The sequence below is a fragment of the Pagrus pagrus genome (assembly GCF_965226575.1).
Source record: "Pagrus pagrus genome assembly, chromosome: 15".
NCBI classification, from domain to species: domain Eukaryota; kingdom Metazoa; phylum Chordata; class Actinopteri; order Spariformes; family Sparidae; genus Pagrus; species Pagrus pagrus.
Window position 1 is genome coordinate 278793 of NC_140199.1, and position 20000 is coordinate 298792.

Genomic DNA, 20000 nt, shown 5'->3' on the forward strand with positions numbered 1-20000 from the left:
GAGACGGCCTGAGGGACAGTAACCATCAGACGGCCTGAGGGACAATAACCATCAGACGGCCTGAGGGACAGTAACCATCAGACGGCCTGAGGGACAGTAACCATGAGACGGCCTGAGGGACAATAACCATCAGACGGCCTGAGGGACAGTAACCATCAGACGGCCTGAGGGACAGTAACCATGAGACGGCCTGAGGGACAGTAACCAGGCCTGAGGGACAGTAACCATGAGACGGCCTGAGGGACAGTAACCAGGCCTGAGGGACAGTAACCAGGCCTGAGGGACAGTAACCATCAGACGGCCTGAGGGACAGTAACCATCAGACGGCCTGAGGGACAGTAACCAGGCCTGAGGGACAGTAACCATGAGACGGCCTGAGGGACAGTAACCATGAGACGGCCTGAGGGACAGGCCCGTCCTCCCTGCAGAGGCCTGGGGTTCAGGTCCGACCTGCTGCATGTCCATTTTAATGAATTTATAAAATGTGACATTTTGTTTTAATTTACATCTGTGTTGCTGTTTTATTCATTTCTGTATTTATGTGTTATAATAAGTGTGAAGGGAAAAGAATACAGAAATACATATTTAATTATATTTATTGAATAAATAAATTAAGAAAATAAAATAGAAAATGAAACACTGAAGACTTGTTAGTTTTTCCAGCAGTAAATTAATTTTAAATACAAACTATGTCCCTGAAGAGTTCTGGTGACATTACTCAACTTCAGACATCCATCAGAGGTTGTTTTGATTTGAAAATAGATCTGAACATGACGAGGAATCATCATAAAATCTAATTAATAATCCATAATTTAATCTTTGGATCATTTATGAAAGGAGTGAGATCTTAAATATTCCACATGAAGTCTGAAAAAAGTGACTTCAGATGTTTAAAACTGACAAACTGAAGAAATAAACTGAACAGAAACTCAATCAGATAAATGTTCCTGTGTGACGACCGATCAATAGAACTGATCAGCAGCGAGGCCTCGTCGGTTCTGTGCAGCCATATTTAGCCCCGTTCGGCTCAGTTCAGCCCAGTTTAATAGTTTGCAGGCGCAGGAATGTTTGCGGGCGTAGCTGCGGTTCCGTCTGTTCTCCACCCAAACTGTGTGGAGCTCCACTCGACAGCAGCTTCATGTTTTATGTTTTCTCATTAAACATCAGGAATTTATTGCGACTGTCGTCTTCTCGCTCCGTTTCACTGCTGTTCATTCTGTTCTGATGAACATGAAGCTCGTGGACTCACAGATATTACTGTGGTTTTATGAGCTGCAGTAGTTCTGGCAGCAGCCGGTCCAGATGAGTCCAGAGCTGTGCTGTGTGACCCGCTCTGTGTCACTACAGTGTTGGCAGTAGATGTAGATGAGCGATGGTGAACTTCTCCACACTTCCTTAACAGATAAAGATCTGTGTTGAAGGTTTGGAAACACGGCAGCCATGTTGTCAACGTCCTCTGGCTGTTATTTTGTGCTAACAGGACCAGAGCTTCTCTGTCAGTGGTCACCTGGACGCACGATCTGATATCACCAAGTAATTAACAGCCCAGGATCAATGTCAAAGTTGTTCGCCCAGGAGCACTGTAACCCTAACCTCTAACCTAACCTACCCTCTAACCTAACCTAACCTACCCTCTAACCTAACCTCTAACCTAACCTCTAACCTAACCTACCCTCTCACCTAACCTACCCTCTAACCTAACCTAACCTCTAACCTACCCTCTAACCTAACCTAACCTCTAACCTAACCTTTTTCCTAACCTCTAACCTAACCTAACCTCTAACCTAACCTTTTTCCTAACCTCTAACCTAACCTAACCTCTCACCTAACCTCTAACCTAACCTAACCTCTAACCTAACCTAACCTACCCTCTAACCTAACCTAACCTAACCTAACCTCTAACCTAACCTAACCTCTAACCTAACCTAACCTACCCTCTAACCTAACCTAACCTAACCTAACCTCTAACCTAACCTAACCTCTAACCTAACCTCTGACCTAACATTGATCCTGGGCTGTTAATTACTTGGTGATATCAGGAACATCCACCTGCACATAAAGACATAACACCTGATAAACACATGGACACACATGAACACATGAACATATGAACACATGGACACATGGAAACACATGAACATATGAACACATGAACACATGAACATATGGACACATGGACACATGAACAGATGGACACATGGACACATGGACACACATGATGAACACATGGACACACATGAACATATGAACACATGGACACATGGACACATGATGAACACATGGACACATGAACACATGAACACATGGACACATGAACATATGGACACATGGACACACATGATGAACACATGGACACATGAACACATGAACACATCCAGGCCGACAGCAGCAGATGATCAGTGAGATTAAAACATTGATGTGATTCAGTAAAACTAGTTAATGAGTAATTAACTTGTATAAGGACCTGCTGTGTTTATGAGTCAGAGCTTTAACATAACGAACATGTTGATTATAAACATGAGTCCTGTGGTGTGGGCTGTGAGGCTGTCATGTATTGATCCTGACATGTCCTCCTGTGTTTATAATGTGATCAATACTCTGATCAATAACACACAGCACAACTTCAGCCCACAGCTTTAACTCCTCAGTGTCTTTGTTTCCTCACCAGACTCCAGTCATTTTGTTATGAATTTTATCTAAATGTGATGAGAATCCAGTGACCTCTTCATGAAGTCATTATAATTTCATGTATCTGTAAAAATAACCTGTCAAATTATATAACAGTCGTCCATGTAAACACATTAAATCAACTAGAGTCTCTTAAATTAAGTTTGACTGTAAACACTGGATTCACTGCTGAACTCAAACAATATGGCACTTTATCTGCACATACACTGAACATGTGAGGAAAGGGTCGTGTTATTTTAACAGAAGTAAATTTGAACTGTTGCTTCTTCACAGCTGATCTTTATGTTTCTATAACAGTTTTGTGTCTTTGTTGTAAAAAAGAAAAAACAAGTTTATAAAACAAAAACAATTGTGAGAAAAGCCTCCGACAAAGACAAAGTGGTGCTAAGGTGCAGAACAACTAGAGCCGAGACTCCCGTGACCCTGAGCCACCATCGGCCAATCACATCACATTAAATCTGGACACAGCGTTGGAGGCGGAGCCCCGTCAGTCCTATGAAAGCTGCTCAGTGTTTGCTCAAGTTTGACTTGCTGGTATAAAAATACCCGGATCGTCCAGTTAGTGCATCCCACAGAGCGCATCTGCCGACGGAGCCAGCTAGCTTCCAGTTTAGCGCCCGATTATCTTGAGTGGAGAATGAAATAATGTAATTGTGCTTCTAGACTCAAACATGTCTCCATGGTTCAACAGACGCTTCTTTCACAATGTTAGATTAAAGTCTCTTTGGGCCTCAGCGTGTCACGTGGTGATGCTACATGTAATTACACAGTTTGACCACTATGTCGCCCTGGTGCTCCTCCAGGGGGCTCGCCGTCGGCCTGGTGTGTCCCTACACTGAAAGAAATATATTGTGGCTGCAGGGAAGGCCAAAAATATCGTAAAATAACATAAAATAACTTTCCAGTAAAACAATCATTTTTCATAAATAAATTAGGTTTTAGCCTTTACTGTTTAATTAATGATATTTACATGTATAAGAACAAAAATGACCTTTAAAAACAGGCAAACACTGTTATCATGCGCATTATGGTGTGTTCACACCAAACAAGAAGAAAATATACTGGTCTGGATGCCCCTTTAACACGCTTAATAAAGCACTTTTAGGGCTGTTTTTAATGGATTTCGATTTATAATTTTACATGATAAACCACATAATTTAATTAATGTTGTTCATGTACTTTTACATTCACACTTTACTATCAGTCACTATCTATATGGTCGTTGTTCTATCAGGACGGACTGATTATCACGAGACAGATATTTACAGGATGAACATGTTTTACAGTCACATGGAAGAAAGAGTAAAAGTACAACAGCTACTTTATAAACACAGATTGATTTATAAACACACGCTGTCTGACACAATATTATTATGATTTAATATGTATTATTATTTAATATTTCACCACATTCATGTGTCTTAATGTAAAGATGTACACAAACGCGCACGCACGCACGCACGCTCGCGGTCGCGCGCCGTGCCGCAGGTATTGGCTCCGCCCCCTCCACTCTGCCGCTTTAAACACAATACCGCCGCTTCTCTTCTTCTCTTCTCCGGAGCTGCTCAGCCCAAACCGGCTCCAGGTCAGCCGGGATCCCTGCTTCTCCTCCGGCTCCTAGTACACAGGTGAGCCGCCGTCTGCCGTCCGTGTACCGTGTACCGTGTGTGCTGTGAGGAGGTCGGTGGGTCTGATCGCAGCAGACGTTACTCTCGTTCCCCGGCGGCGGCTAACACTACGCTGCTGTCGGTACCGGTTACCAACAGGCTCCGGAGTGACCGACACGCTAACGGGCTGCACACATCCGGGCGGATTCGGTGTTTTCGTGCCTTTATCTGAGCCACAGCGGACTGTATTCGGTTAAACCCGGTCGGTGATGCCGCTCTGCCCTCATTGTTTTCCGTGAAGTTTGCTGGAAGTGATGTAATGTAGCCCCGGTGCGTTTTCTGTACAGTGAACAGCACTGCGCCAGACTCCGTTCAAAAAAACAGCCTTTTAAAAGCTACGTTTCATGGCAGCCAACGGTCAAAACACAAGGTAGCGTGGCCTCGTGGCTCTGGTGACTGAGGCCGGGCTGCAGTGACCTCCGCGGTCATCATGTGCACCTGGTGGTCCTCAGCACCGACTGGGAGGAAGAAACAACGGGACCACTCCAGCTTTTAAGGTGACGTATTTTCTTGTTGAATGCGTGCTGTGCGCTGGATTTAACTCATGCCGATGTGACGAGTGCTTCTTGTAGTCTTGAAAAAGTTGCTAATAAATATTCTTCTGTGAGTCTGAGTCGGCATGTACGCAAAGGAACTTTAAAGTGTTACATTTGTTAATGGAATTTGGTGTAGTGGCAGAATGAGGACGTATAACCGGGCAAGGCGCGATGAAATCGGCTTTTAGGTAACTTTGTTTTTTGGTTGCTCAAGTAACCCAATAAAAATCCACTTTCACCTTAATGAACCGACTCAGCTCAGTAGTTCCCTCAGAGGCTGCAGGCTGCAGGCTGAGTGAGGCTGCAGGCTCAGACCAATCACTGTTAGTTGTAATGTCTCACATGAGTTATCTTTGTGTTTGTGCTTCATCACAGTGATGCATCACTTCTCTGGGAAGTTTTGCAGGAGTGCTGCGGTGCAGCGGAGTCCAGTGTTGTGCAGGAATGTAGAGCTGTTCAGTGTGAGAGCAGCCGCAGAGCTTTAAATTAAAGGTTCATTATTCAGCTGTGTTCATGGGAAAATAATGTGTTGAAAGAACAGGAGGAGGAGCTCCTCCCAGTCTGCATGATTTACTGTTTATTCACTCAACTGGTGGAATGTGGGAGACTGAAAATTAGAACAATGCCTTCACAACAGGGGAGGTGATGGAGGAGAGACCCCGGGACGTCTCAGCTGCTGCAGACCGCAACAAATCTGAGAGTTTTAGGGGTTTTTGAAGTAGCTTTAAAACACTGTGACAACGATTAGCATCATGTTTCATTCACGCCTTGTATCAATATGTGATCTGCATGAAACATCCAGAGTCTTTGCATTTAAACCTGGTATTTAAATGGGTTCTCGTTGGATCATCTGTTGGTTCTGAATGTCTGTAGAATTTAGAGAAATTGTTGTGAACAGTTCACACAAATAGAAGATTCAGTCCTCATCTCCATGTTGCTGGAAGCTCAGGTGAAGTTTGGTCCTGAGATCCAAACTGATCTGAAAACATGTTGTTTACAGCCTGTTAAAAGCTAACAGCGTTAGCATCCACGAGCTCGACGCAGGTCGGGGTGTGAATAACGTCCTCAGATCAGGTTGTGATCACTGCAGACGAGCTGTATGGAGACAGATGTTTCTTTGTTTCATTGGTGAAAAAATCCAGCAGGAACTGTTCTGATCACTAATCAATCATGTAGGATTTGCTGCGTTTCTTGTATTGAATTGAATATTTTTGTCTGACACAACAAGACATTTGATGATGTCACTAACTGTTTTCTATATATCAGCTGATTAACTGATAATAAAACTTTGTTGAAAATTAACTTTAATATGAGTTAAACCTTCGTGGTCCGCTGGTTGAACCTCTGTCAGTCAACATGTAGTCGGCCGATGTGGCTGTTTGAGGGCTGATATCGATACTGGATGATAAGAATAAATAATAAAACAATAACCGATATTTGAAACCGATATTCATTTGCAGTTAAAATAACAGTGATGGACTGAACCCACCTTTGAGGTAACCTAACCCTTGAATAAGTAACATAAATAAAAAGTTACTAGTTACTTTGCAGGTTCAGATCATCTTAACGTTTACAGGCTGTTACTTGTGACGAGTTGTGGGAGGGACATTGTGTAAGAGGATGCTGAGTCAGCACATTTTTTTAATTAGCCTATTTTACAATCTGATAGAAAAATCAGATTGTTTTTCTTGATATTTGTATGTGATTGTGTTGTCAGACAGCTGATCCTCAAACACTCCTGTTGACAGCAGTCTACACACACAGCTGCTGAACAAATTATTGTTATTATATATTATTAAATGATTGTGATGTCGTCTGATTAAAATCTACATAAGCAGAGTGAAGCTGTGGTGAAATTTGATGTCATTAATGAAAGTTCAGTGTTTTTCACAGCGCTCCGATGCTGCAGTCACATGGTCCTCACATGGTCCTCGCATGGTCCTCACATGGTCCCACTTCCAGAGTTTGGTGTGTTCACATCACATCGGGTCAGGCTGTCGGAGCAACATGGACCACGTTTAGCATTTTATCGCTTAGACCAGTGGTTCTCAAACTTTTTACACCCTGTACCACCTCAGAAAATATCCGGCTCTCCAAGTACCACCAGTAGGGCTGCCACAAACGATTATTTTGATAGTCGACTAATCACCGACTATTTTTTCCGATTAGTCGACTAATCGGATCATACGTAAATTGAATGTATAACATACAGTTTATCGCACCAGCATGCAGCTGCTCTTATATAACAATCATTAGCTTTCAGCTTGAAGTGTTACTTACTAAAAATGAAGACAATTAAGATGATAGTTCATTAAACCTTTAATGAAATATAGGGGTGCAACGACTAGTCGACTAGTCGACAAATAGTCGACTACTAAATTAGTCAATGACTAATTTAGTCGTCGACTAGTCGGTAATGACGTCATCGTGTGTGTATCCCACGGCATGCAATGCCACGCTAAACAGTGTTTCACCATAGCCAATTGAAATAGCTCAGAGTGAGACATCTCATTTTCCCCAACTTAATAAGAGCCATTGTTTTTTGTGCAATTCATAATCTGACTACTTTGATAGTCGACTAGTCATCGACTACTATAACGACTAGTCGACTAGTCGTTAGTGGCAGCCCTAACAGTATGACCCATGTAAAAATACAGTAGTAGAAGTAGGCAACCCTAATTAGCTAAATGTAGTTCAAACAGAAGTCAAAGTTATTCCCAATAGGAATATTTCTTATTGTTGACTTGTCAGCCACGATCACACTGTGCGAAGGAGAAGCACTTAAACTATGGCGTGATATTTGTGCCACATTCGTGAAGGAGCAATGGGAGATTCTGAGCACAGAAAAATATATCTTGCAAGCACATAAATTATATTTTGAAGAGAGATTATGCACGAGCAAAACATAATTTAATTTGAGCAAACAAAAGTATATGTTGTGCTCAATAAATGTATTTGCATGTAGCCAGCAAGAGTTTGAGAGTGCAGAGGTTATTGTTGTGCGTTAAAATAGATAAAAGCAAACATGCAAATACATTTATTGAGCACAAAGTGTTTTTGTTTGCTCCCCTCTCCCATTGTTCCTTCACAAATGTGGCACAAATATCACGCCATATTAAACTCTTTCACACAACTGTAGTGCAGGGGCAACGCGCGCACACACACACACACACACACACACACACAGTATGCACACAAAGTATGCACACACAGCAAGTGAGGACATTAACAACAACAACAACTGTAAGTCCCTGTAAAGTCACATTTCATTCAAACACACACACACACACACACACACACACAGGAGACTGGCATGATGTGAGGCTTCCTGTGCCTTCGTTACGGGTGTAACACAAGATTGAATGGTCGACTTGGACGGCTTCAGTTCTGAATCCAAATTTAATGTAACCGGCGTCATATTTTCTTACAGTTTTTCGCTGATTGCAGCTTGTTGGTGCTGAGGATACTTCAGGGATGCTGCTGTGATCACTGTCATCCACTGCTGTAACATTATCCTCCTGATCCAGACTACTCTTCAGAAGAGATCCTGTTTGGAGCCACAACTGCATTGTTGTTTACTCTTTTTAGTTTCCTCCGCTTACGATCTTTTTCTTCACCTTGTAACGGCTTGGCACGCGCACCACAACCCGACTACGTAGCAGGCTGCCCGGCATATCCAACAAAAAAAATACAGTTAAGGCTAAACTTATTTTAGACCCATTTTGATTTATCTCATGGTTACAGTGTTTTCATTTCATTTGTCATAGTATTTTGATAGTATTATACGTTTTTGAATGATATTTTATTCAATTTTTAAAATATTTTTGTATTTAATTTTTTTAAATGCAGGCTATTTCAGAGATTCCTCCGTGTACCACTAGAGGGAGCCCGTACTATAGTTTGAGAAAGGCAGGCTTGGAGCATTTAAACGTCACGTTGGCGGCTGTTTCTGGTATTTAAGTGACAATGAAGAGTAAAGGAACTGGATCATGTACGGCATGAAATATGTTGCACAAATACACACGTTACCCCATGTTGACTGTCGTCTGCCATGTTTCAGCTTCATATGACGACGTAGCCCCAGGCTGAGGGAGCCGACGGCTCCAGGCTGAGGGAGCCGACGGCTGCAGGCTGAGGGAGCCGACGGCTCCAGGCTGAGGGAGCTGTTGGCTCCAGGCTGAGGGAGCTAACAGCTCCAGGCTGAGGGAGCTAACAGCTCCAGGCTGAGGGAGCCGACGGCTGCAGGCTGAGGGAGCCGACGGCTCCAGGCTGAGGGAGCCGACGGCTGCAGGCTGAGGGAGCTAACAGCTCCAGGCTGAGGGAGCCGACGGCTCCAGGCTGAGGGAGCCGACGGCTGCAGGCTGAGGGAGCTAACAGCTCCAGGCTGAGGGAGCCGACGGCTCCAGGCTGAGGGAGCTAACAGCTCCAGGCTGAGGGAGCCGACGGCTCCAGGCTGAGGGAGCCGACGGCTGCAGCCTGAGGGAGCTGTTGGCTCCCTCAGGCACAGATCAGGGTTTACATCAGAATTTCACGTAACTGTTGCCTGGAAATCCTTGAAAATGAATTTGATGTCCAGCTGAGGTGAAATCAAGTTTGTGAGATTTAATGAATCCATACTGGAGAAGTTCTGACAGTTCTGTTATCATATCAGGATAAAAATTAAGGGTCTTCAGCAGAAGTGATTTTGCCAAACATTTGATGGTTCTTCATTTTTGGCTCATTTTCTGAAGAACAAACTGCCAGATGCTTGTTTGTGATGCTGAGAATCAGTTTCTACCTGCAGTGAGTTGATGATGTGAGTTTAGCTGCAGTTTGAGATGTTTTCCTCACTTTGATTTGCTCCATCAGAAGGTTTTCTCTGCCTGACTCCATCCTGTCGCTGCTGTAAAACACCAGCCTGTATGTTAACGTGCAGCAGTCGCAGCTTTGAGTTCAGACTGGAGCTGAAGTGTCCTTGACTGACGCAGCGAGACGTCGACTCATCTGAGAGTCTCAGAGGGAGACGACAAGAAGCTAATTCCTCCTTTCACTGGGTGGAATTAAGTGATTGAAGTGCTCCACATTCCCAAATTCTGTGAGTTATTTTGGTGCGGTTGCTGCTCTGAAGGACGGCTGTATATTCATGAGCTCTCCTTTTAGTCATTAGGCCCCAAATCTTCCCCCAGACCGGCTGCCAACGAGGTCAGCAGCACCACAGCGTCAGTTCCTGCGCCCAGAATGCGTCTTAGAAAATATTTGACTCAGTGATTCTCTCCAGAGTTTCACAGAAGGAAACGAGATGCACAGATTTAACTTAATCTGCATCCTCAGAAAAAAAAAGGAGCCTTAAATAAAAAATGTGTCCAGAAGTCCAGAGGACGTTTGATCTCAACCTCATTTCCTCGTCCATCTTCTCCTCCTGGACTCGTCCAGCAGCACCTCGTCTCATCCACTGTTTGCTCTCACACGTTTCATTTTTAGAGATATTGATTTTTATATGATGAAACAAACAGATGTTCACAGTCTGGACCCATCTAATCCAGTATCTGTTCAGATTCTGACCTGATTCACTTGTCAAATATCTGATGAAATCAATCCAGAGTCCATAATCTGATTGATCGATTGATCTCTTATTGCTTTTGTACTCAGGAGCAGAAATCAGTTGATTGGTTTGTCGGCAGGATGACACAAAAACTACCCAACAGATTTCCACCAAACTTGGACGAAGGATGGGTCTGGGCCCAGAATAGACCCCATTAAATGTTGGTGTGGATCCAGATTAGGGATGGACCGGTTTATGAAAACCGTCCGAATTGTTCGGTTCAACTGTCTCGGTTCGATTTGCGTGTGTCGCGTTCGGTTTATAGGCATGCACAACTTTTTTTTCTCATTTATTAACGAGGCGAAGCGTGTACACTCCAGAACAACAGGTGGTGGCACTGAGCTGGATGCCAACCGGCAGTAAACAAGAAGAAGAAGCAAAGCGGTGTAGCAGATAGTAATACAGTGTCTTTGGGTCAGTTGTGGAGACGTTTGTGGGCATGGCGAGTGGAAAAGAGTCGGAGCTAGAAGATGCGCCAGCAGCACTGTACAGGTCTGCTGTACGGGACCACTTCGCATTTAGAGTGACCTACGATGACGGCAGTAAGAAAGTTGTGGACAAAAGTGCGACAGTGTGCAAGCATTGTGCAACACATGTTGTTTATGCTCCCCGCAGCTTTTAGCCTTACAGTGACGAGTCAGACAGGGCAAAAATGCATAACGAAAGGAGTGGGGTATTAAGATATGCAGCCTTGCCGTGGTGGAGGGTGCAGGATTTCGTTGTATGATTAAACACTCGAGCCACAATATAAAATCTCCTCCGGTAAACACTTCAGCAACACAGTAATTCCCGCACTTTATGAAGAGACCCGACGAGGAATTGTTAGAGTTGTCTGACATGTAGCGCTTACTAGTGATGGATGGACCTCCAGGGCTGCTCAAAGTTTCCTGACTGTGACTGCCCCTTTATGAGAGCCACACAAGCAAGCATCTCTCTGAAGCACTGACAGATCAGAGCTTTAAGAGCCATTTTTACTTTTATATTTTATAAGATATAATTTTGTAAGAACCACAATTGATGAATGTAGGTTATATATTTCATTCAGTTCAGTATTTGTGCCCAGTATGCACAAAAGACTCCACTGCATTTTAGTGACAGTGAATAGCTATTTGTTCTTAGCATTTGTTAAAGATAACTTTCTTTGCCAAATGAATGAAAAGCACGTTGGAACTAGCAATGTCTCCTCTCTTGCAGTGCCAGAATCTTACCTACTTTTAACCTAAGACTGTCACAATGATGTATCAAATGTCAGACTGCCTCATTCTTTCAGTTACAACCAGACTATAAAAAACATAATTGATTTTCCTAACGATCAACGTACACCAAACCGAACCGAAAACCGTGACCACAAAACCGTGATATGAACCGAACCGTGGATTTTGTGAACCGTTCCACCCCTAATCCAGATGAATGGATGGAGCATTCTTCATTTAAAGCCGTTAAAACTGAAGAGGGAGAACTATTTGCATCAGCATTTTTATGTGTTTCCGTGAGAACGGTCAGGTAGGGAGAGACTTGTTGAGGATGTTGATAGCCAACAGTGTAAGTGCTAAATGTGAATTACGACCCTGCCATGTGGCTACATGTCAGAGTCACAGTTAGCCGACTCAGTGAGCGTGATGAGAGGCGTCGCCAACCACGACCACATATGACAGCATCCGTGACAGACGGCTGCCAACTGACAGTTAATGCAGCACCAAGGTGGTCGTCTTGCTGGGTTTGGTTCACGACGAACATTAGCCAGTTAATGGGACTGCTAACGTTAGCTGCATTACTGAGAGAGTCAGCACTAGCATCAACTAAATAACAGACGGCCTCTGAACTGGACTCCCTGTTGTCGGACTGACCTCAGACGTCGGGCTGACCTCAGACGTCGGGCTGACCTCAGACGTCGCACTGATGTCGCACTGACCTCAGTCTTCGGACAGACGTCGGGCTGACCTCAGACGTCGGGCTGACCTCAGTCGTCGGGCTGACCTCAGTCTTCAGACAGACGTCGGGCTGACCTCAGACGTCGTGCTGACCTCAGACGTCGTGCTGACCTCAGTCGTCGGGCTGAACTCAGTCGTCGGGCTGACCTCAGACGTCGGGCTGAACTCAGTCATGAACATTTGCTGCTTTTCTTTGTCTTCTGTGACAGAATATTAATAATTGTTGTGTTTCAGACTGTTGGAGAGATGAAAGCAGTGTGAGCTGCCTTCATCAGGAGATTGTTACAGACATTCACCTGAACTGTTCATTCACACCTGACGGCTGATCAAACACTGAGTCTGAACAGCAGTCAGTGAAAAGGAGTCAGAAAGTGAATGAAGTCTGGTGGCTGTGAACTCACCTGACAGGTCAGACAGATCAGTGTCTGTCTGCTCCTCCATGTCTCTGTCCCTGCTGGCTTCATCCCAGTGTTCCCAGTAGACTCCAGTCTCCTGGCAGCTACACAGACTGGCTGCATGGAGCCGGCACTGAGCCAGCTCAGAGAATTAGAGGTGATCAAAGCTCTGTGTGTGTGTGTGTGTGTGTGTGTGTGTGTGTGTGCGCGTGCGTGTGTCCTCTGCGACAGACTGGCGTTTTGTTATATAACCAATTTTAAACACATCATCCTCGGTGCTCACCAGGAGAGGAAACGACCTCTAACCAGCTGAGCTGATCCAGCCTCTCTGATTGGTTAGTTTAGAGTTGTTCCGATGCCAGTATCGGAAATGCCTCCGATACTGCCGAAAATGCCGGCATCGGTATCGGCGAGTACTGAGGTCCATGCACCGATCCGATACCACGTACTTTATTAGCCTAGAAATAGGAATCTATTTACCGGTTAGCGCTGAGGTTCCTCTGGATACGTGTCCGCTGCGTTACGGCTCCGACGGTTTGGCTCCGTCGTCCTCGTCCTTCAACCCCCACCAGCTGTGTTTTGAGTCCGCCACAGCGCAGCTCCGCCGATCAGCTGGAGTTACGAAACCGAGGAATTCCCGCGATGATTACATAATCACACACGACCGCAGTTATATGTATGTGTTATAAACACAACAACACGAAGTGTTCCCGGCTGAAGGATTAGAAGAAGAGCGCGTATTTGTCTCTTATTTGAAGTTTTTGTGCTTGTATCAACACGGAGTGTTCTATTTTGAAAATTAACCGGATGTCATGTTATTATTTCGTGTCTGACTTCCTGTCTGCTCTGTGCTGAATTCGGCTTTATACTGTTCTTTTTAAAAATAAATGGCTTTCATTAGCTGTATTCATTATGTTTTACAAAGGGTTTAACCTGAGCCAGGCCTCAGCACAGTGATGATCACATCACAGTCATGCAGGCGCAGTATGATATAGATAATTTTTTATAACACACTGGTATCGGTACTCGTATCGGCCGATACCCACAGCATAAGTATCGGAATCGGTATCAGGAGGGAAAAAATGGTATCTGAACATCTCTAGTTGGTGTGCAGTCCAGGTACACACACTCACCTGGGTCCCTCTCCTGCGTGTGTGTTGGGAGCAGGCTGAAGTCCTGTGTGTGACCGTGAAGACGTTTCCTGTCAGTTCAGTCAGCTGTTGTGTCTCTGCAGCGTGATGTTGTCAGAGCTGTGTGTCCATCAGCTGACTGCAGCCGGTAACAACTAACTGTCAGTCTGAGTCTGAGAACATTAGAGTTGATCAACCAGTCAGCACTGACTCACAGCTCCACCCATACTTACATTATATCAATATATTTTATTTTGCAATCAATCACTCAAATGTCTAAAATGACCTGAGTGCACTGGGACTCACTGGACTTACTGGGTATTAGACTGATTGGCTGATTATCAGGGAAACCTTCAGCATTTTTCCAATAATCAGTATCTATCAGTGTTTCTGCATCTGATTGCTGATAAAATCAATGCATTTAAAAATGCAGTACTTTGGCTCTGATGCAGAGTCTTCTCCCTGCCAGTCAGTATCAGCAACGCTATCTGACACCACCAGTTAACAGCTGATCAGCACTGAATCATCTCCATCTGCAAAGTAAATAGTAACTACAGTTATCAAGTATATGTCAAGGATAGATGGGGTGAAGGAGCGGAACATGGAAATACTCGAGTAAAGTACAGTACTAAAGTATTACATTGTAGTTGGTTACATTCCATCGCTGGTTATCCTCAACTGAGAGTATAAGATTTGTATTTTTCCTCTGAGTGTAAATCAGTTCGTTATCAGTCTCCTACATTATTAATAATCGCTGTCGGCCCTGAAAAAACATATTGATCGACCTGTAGTACTTAATGATTCATTAAATGATCTCAAGCATCTTTTTTTCTGCATTATAATCATTTTTAAAAAAGAGTTTTCATATCAACCAACACTTACATCAGTCAGGCTCTAATACTGAGTGGAGCTGTGATGGTTAATCAATACATGGATCAGTCAATCTACAGGAAACTATTTTAGATAATCGATTAATTGTTTAAGTAATTTTTATGGCAAAAATGGCAAATATTAGCTAATTCCAGGTGACGTTACCATTTGTTAGGATTTTTCTTATTTTGAAGGTTTTAGAAAAATCAGAACATTTGAAACGTCTCGCTGAGTTTCTGATTAAACCAAAATGAGCTTTCAATTTCAATCATCAAATTTAAAGGCAGTATTGACGACCCACCCATTAAATAAAGAAAGTCTTTATTGAACAAATAACTAATATGCAACCCCAAGTACAGGATGAGTCATCAACCGTTTTAATGATTTTCCAGGAAGTCTCAAACTTTAAAACATAATTTTAATCTGGATGTGACAGATACAGACGTTACGGATGTGTTACAGATGTGACGGACGTCACAGACATTACAGATGTGAGATGTGACGGACGTTACAGATGTTATGGACGTCACAGATGTGACATGTTACAGATGTTACGGACGTTACGGATGTTAGTGACGGACGTTACAGATGTGACGGACGTTACGGATGTTACGGACGTCACAGATGTGACATGTTACAGATGTTACGGACGTGACGGACGTTACGGATGTTAGTGGCGGACATTACGGATGTGACAGATGTCACGGATGTGACGGACGTTACAGATGTTAGTGACGGACGTCACAGATGTGACATGTTACAGATGTTACGGACGTCACAGATGTGACATGTTACGGACGTGACGGACGTTACGGATGTTAGTGGCGGACTTTACGGATGTGACAGATGTTACGGATGTGACGGACGTTACAGATGTTAGTGACGGACGTCACAGATGTGACATGTTACAGATGTTACGGACGTCACAGATGTGACATGTTACAGATGTTACGGACGTGACGGACGTTACGGATGTTAGTGGCGGACTTTACGGATGTGACGGACGTTACGGATGTTAGTGGCGGACTTTACGGATGTGACAGATGTTACGGATGTGACGGACGTTACAGATGTTAGTGACGGACGTCACAGATGTGACATGTTACAGATGTTACGGACGTCACAGATGTGACATGTTACAGATGTTACGGACGTGACGGACGTTACGGATGTTAGTGGCGGACTTTACGGATGTGACAGATGTTACGGATGTGACGGACGTTACAGATGTTAGTGACGGACGTTACAGATGTTACGGATGTGACGGACGTTACAGATGTGACAGACGTCACAGATGTTAGTGACGGACGTTACAGATGTGACGGATGTTACAGATGTGACGGACGTTACAGATGTTGGTGACGGACTTTACGGATGTGACAGATGTTACGGATGTTACAGATGTGACAGACGTTACGGATGTTAGTGACGGACTTTACGGACGTTACAGATGTTACGGATGTGACGGACGTTACAGATGTGACAGACGTTACGGATGTTAGTGACGGACTTTACGGACGTTACAGATGTTACGGATGTGACGGATGTTACAGATGTGACGGACGTTACAGATGGCGGAAACACTTACAGAGACCGAACACATCTTCAGACTGACGTCATCAGGCATTTAACTGCTGCTTTGCTAATATCTCGGTAGCTAACAAGCTAGCTAGCTAATGTAACATTGTTCTTGCTGGTTTTTGCAGGTTGTCCTCCATGTTGCACCATGTTTCTACAGTAGCCCAGAGCAGACAAACCAAACATCAGCGTTAACATTTCTAGTGTCACTGTAGAGGAGGGTGAGGTGAGGGCTGTTTGTTTTGTTGCAGTCTGCAACCTCACCACTAGATGTCACTGAATCCTACATCCTGGACCTCTAATGCTGTTTGATTGGATTATTGATTGATCGAATGATCATGAACAAAAAGTGTCTTAATTTATTGGAGGAAATTGTGGTTGTTGTTTTTTGTTTGTGGTTTTTGTTGTTGTTTTTGTTGTTGTTTGTGGTTGCTGTTGTCGTTGCTGCCTCACAGAGAATGAATAAACAAACAAACAAGCTGAACCCATTTAGAAGTGGAAACCAGAGCGATCAGAGATCAGAGGAGGACGACGCCTCTCTGAGAGCAGCGTGGTGTTTACCTACACACACACACACACACACACACACACACACACACACACACACACACACACACACACACACAGACAGACAGTGTAATCCTGTGCAGACAGTCTGATCAGGCTAATCCTCCTCACCTCCCTCAGCTCTGACCGGTGGTTTACCTCTCACTGCTACATCACACACACACACACACACACACACACACACACACACACACACTCCCGTCTCTGTGTCAGTCGCTTGTAGAGTCTGTTGATTAATTTATGAATGTCCTCTGAAGTTTCATCTGTTCCAACACTTGATTAATTAACATTTATCAATTTAAAGAATATTTTTTATTCAGATGAACTGAATGTCTGCTGTTGACTGTGTGTGTGTGTGTGTGTGTGTGGTGACACGCCCCTCACACATACAGAAGCTGAAGTATCTTTTTATTTAGTCTGAATCTTTTGGTTCGTGTCTGAACGATTATTCCTTTGTAGCTCCTCTTTCTGTCTGTGTTGTTGTTGTTTTTTTATAATTTTGTTTTTTTTTATTATTTGATTAATCATAAAAAATAATGCTGAGTTACAGTCAGGACTTAAAACCTGTGAGACAGAGAGCTCAGTGTGAAGAACGGGAGGGTTTCCTCGAGTCATTCCTGCGTCTGCAGAAGCCTGAAATTATCTCAACATAACATCTTGGAGGAGATTTAAAGGTCTTAAATCCAGTTATTACGGCTCCTGCTGGTTACTCAGTAATGTCGGGTTTCACTCAACAGGCTCTCTGCAATTTTCATTTCCTGTTTTTCTTCTTCTCTCCTAACTTTTACAGTTACACAACTTTCATCAGCCGTCAGAAAGAAGCAGTCACATATAGTGTTGTCAGAAACAGGGATTAAAACCATTACTATCTGTGTTTTCATTGCTCTCTGACAACATGCTGTCATCTCCTCCAGAAGTAAATAACACACAAACACAGACCTGCTAATATTTATCTTTTCATAAAAACCTGAAATGTTGCTCCCTCTGAAGTGGCAGTTTCCCCCGTGGTCCTGGAGATGGATGTATTTATTTTTAACATTTTTTTTAATGTGTGGGGACAACACAAGTCATTCATGTTCTTCCATCATCACAAAACATGTTCATCTGATTATACGGCCCATATTTAGCTTTTTTCTGACTATCTGTGATTTTTCTGTCAGATTGTCGATAAATTAAACTCTTTTAAAAATGTGCTACTTTGGCTCTGATGCAGGTTTCTGTCCCAGTGTCCCGCTCACAACATCTGATTGGTTACACGTCACAATTAACAGCCCATAAACACTGAGTAATCTGAATCTGCAAAGTAACTAGTTACTAAATGTATCTAACTGTAGTGGAGAGCAAGTATAAAGTAGCAGAAAATGTAAATACTCAAGTACCTGAAAATTGTATATAGGTTTATTTCGTCACTGGTGGTTATAATGCTTTAGTTGAGTTTAATTTTTACTGTAAGTGAAAATCAGTGTTCAGTCTAATAATCTGTATTGGCCCTGATAAATCCACATCAGTCGCCCTGTAGTCTGATCACCTCTCAGTAGTATCAACTTAGATTATTTTTTTACAGTTGGCTTTGTGTGCCAGTGAAGCTCAACACTTCAGGCAGATGTTTCAGATAGAAAGTCTAACAGAGCTGTGATGGGTGGATGATGTGCTTTGAGCCTCTGGTAAGATTTTAATGTGAAATATTTATTGCTGCTGGAACGAATCGTAAACAAACCCACACCTGACACCTTTGTGTCAGCAGCAGCACCACTCTGCGACTTCACTGCATGTTGTTGCTTCTTACTGAGGCGTCGAGGAGGTTCTGGTTGGAGGTCCACTGATCCTAGAAATCAACAAGACTGAAAACTGATATTTGGACTGATATTCATTTACAGTAAAGATGTCAAAATTTAGATCCAGTGATGAAATGAACCAAAGTGGGATTTACTCCAGTACTGTTCTTAAAGGGGAACTACCGTTTTTTACAACCTGGACCTTATTTCTAGCATAAAATACGATCATGTACTCACCCAGATAACTTTGGTGTCGTTTGGAGTCGTTCAGACGAAATTAGATCCAGTGGAGCGCCGGTATATCCATATAATGTGAGTGACGGGGCACTGAAGCGCAGCCTCTATGAGCATTATCTGCTGTGAAACTAGTTCATTTCACCAATATTTTGTTATGATACGCTCGTGCTGGTATCATAAATCACATTAGACATTTTATGGAAACTTGAAAACTGAAAACTTCAGAACAGAATTTCAGAATAAACTAGCAAACATTTCAATCACAAAACTTTTATTTTCTTTTGTTTTTGCGAGCATCCAAAAGTTTAAAATTGTCTTGTCACGTTCCCTGAGCTGGAGCACACCTGGGTAGAGCTGAGAGGACTCCTGTCTGTCCTCTCAGCTCTACCCAGGTGTGCTCCAGCTTGATTGGGTAATAAAGTGCACCTGGTCTGTCCGGAGTGGGAACTGTTGGCCTTCATGCATCTCAGCCGGGGATTTTGTGCTGCTGTTGTCTTTTTGTTAATCATAATTTAGTGTCTTGGTTGTTTATTTGTGTCTGTGTTAATAAATCCTGTGGATTTGGTTTCTTCGACAGGCGCCATTTTGTGGTTAACAGTGTTTGTGTTTTCATCAGATTTGACTCTGTTGTTGTACTGATGGAATCACATTTTACTGATTCGTTGAGACAACATGGAGGGAGTGTTGAGTTTGTGTGGACAGTAAATCAGACAACAGACTGAAGTCTGATATCAAACAAAGGAAACTAGAAGTAAAGTGTGTTTGTGGAAACTGAACATAGAAGAAGCCTCTCAGACTCTGTCCTTCTTCTGCAGATCCTTCCTGACCCCTGACCTCTGACCCTGCTGGTTTCTGTTGGCTCCTCTGCTGCTGGTGATGATGAGGACGAGGAGGAGGACGAGCGCTGACGGCACACACAGACACACACACAGAGGGATGAGTCCTGGATTCAGAAGAGAATGAGTGTGTATTCACCGGATCGTCCAGTAAAAGGCTCCCTGAGGACAGACCCAGAGGACCGAGGACATTGATTATCATCTGAATC

The 20000-nt window shown here is 43.5% G+C and overlaps 1 protein-coding gene across 6 annotated transcripts in view; it reads left to right on the forward strand.

Moving 5' to 3' along the window:
• usp54a (ubiquitin specific peptidase 54a) overlaps positions 1-20000 on the forward strand; it is a 69810-nt gene that overhangs the window by 6475 nt on the left and 43335 nt on the right. For 4 of the 6 annotated variants that reach the window (XM_084376297.1, XM_084376300.1, XM_084376301.1 and 1 more), the window contains exons 1-2: positions 4180-4316; positions 19771-20000. The exon at positions 19771-20000 is cut by the window's right edge and continues 507 nt beyond it. The gene's annotated coding sequence lies outside the window, so the exon portion shown is untranslated. Of the gene's footprint in view, positions 1-4179; positions 4853-19770 lie in introns of those variants that run through there. The other 2 variants (XM_084376298.1, XM_084376299.1) reach the window with 2 other exon arrangements.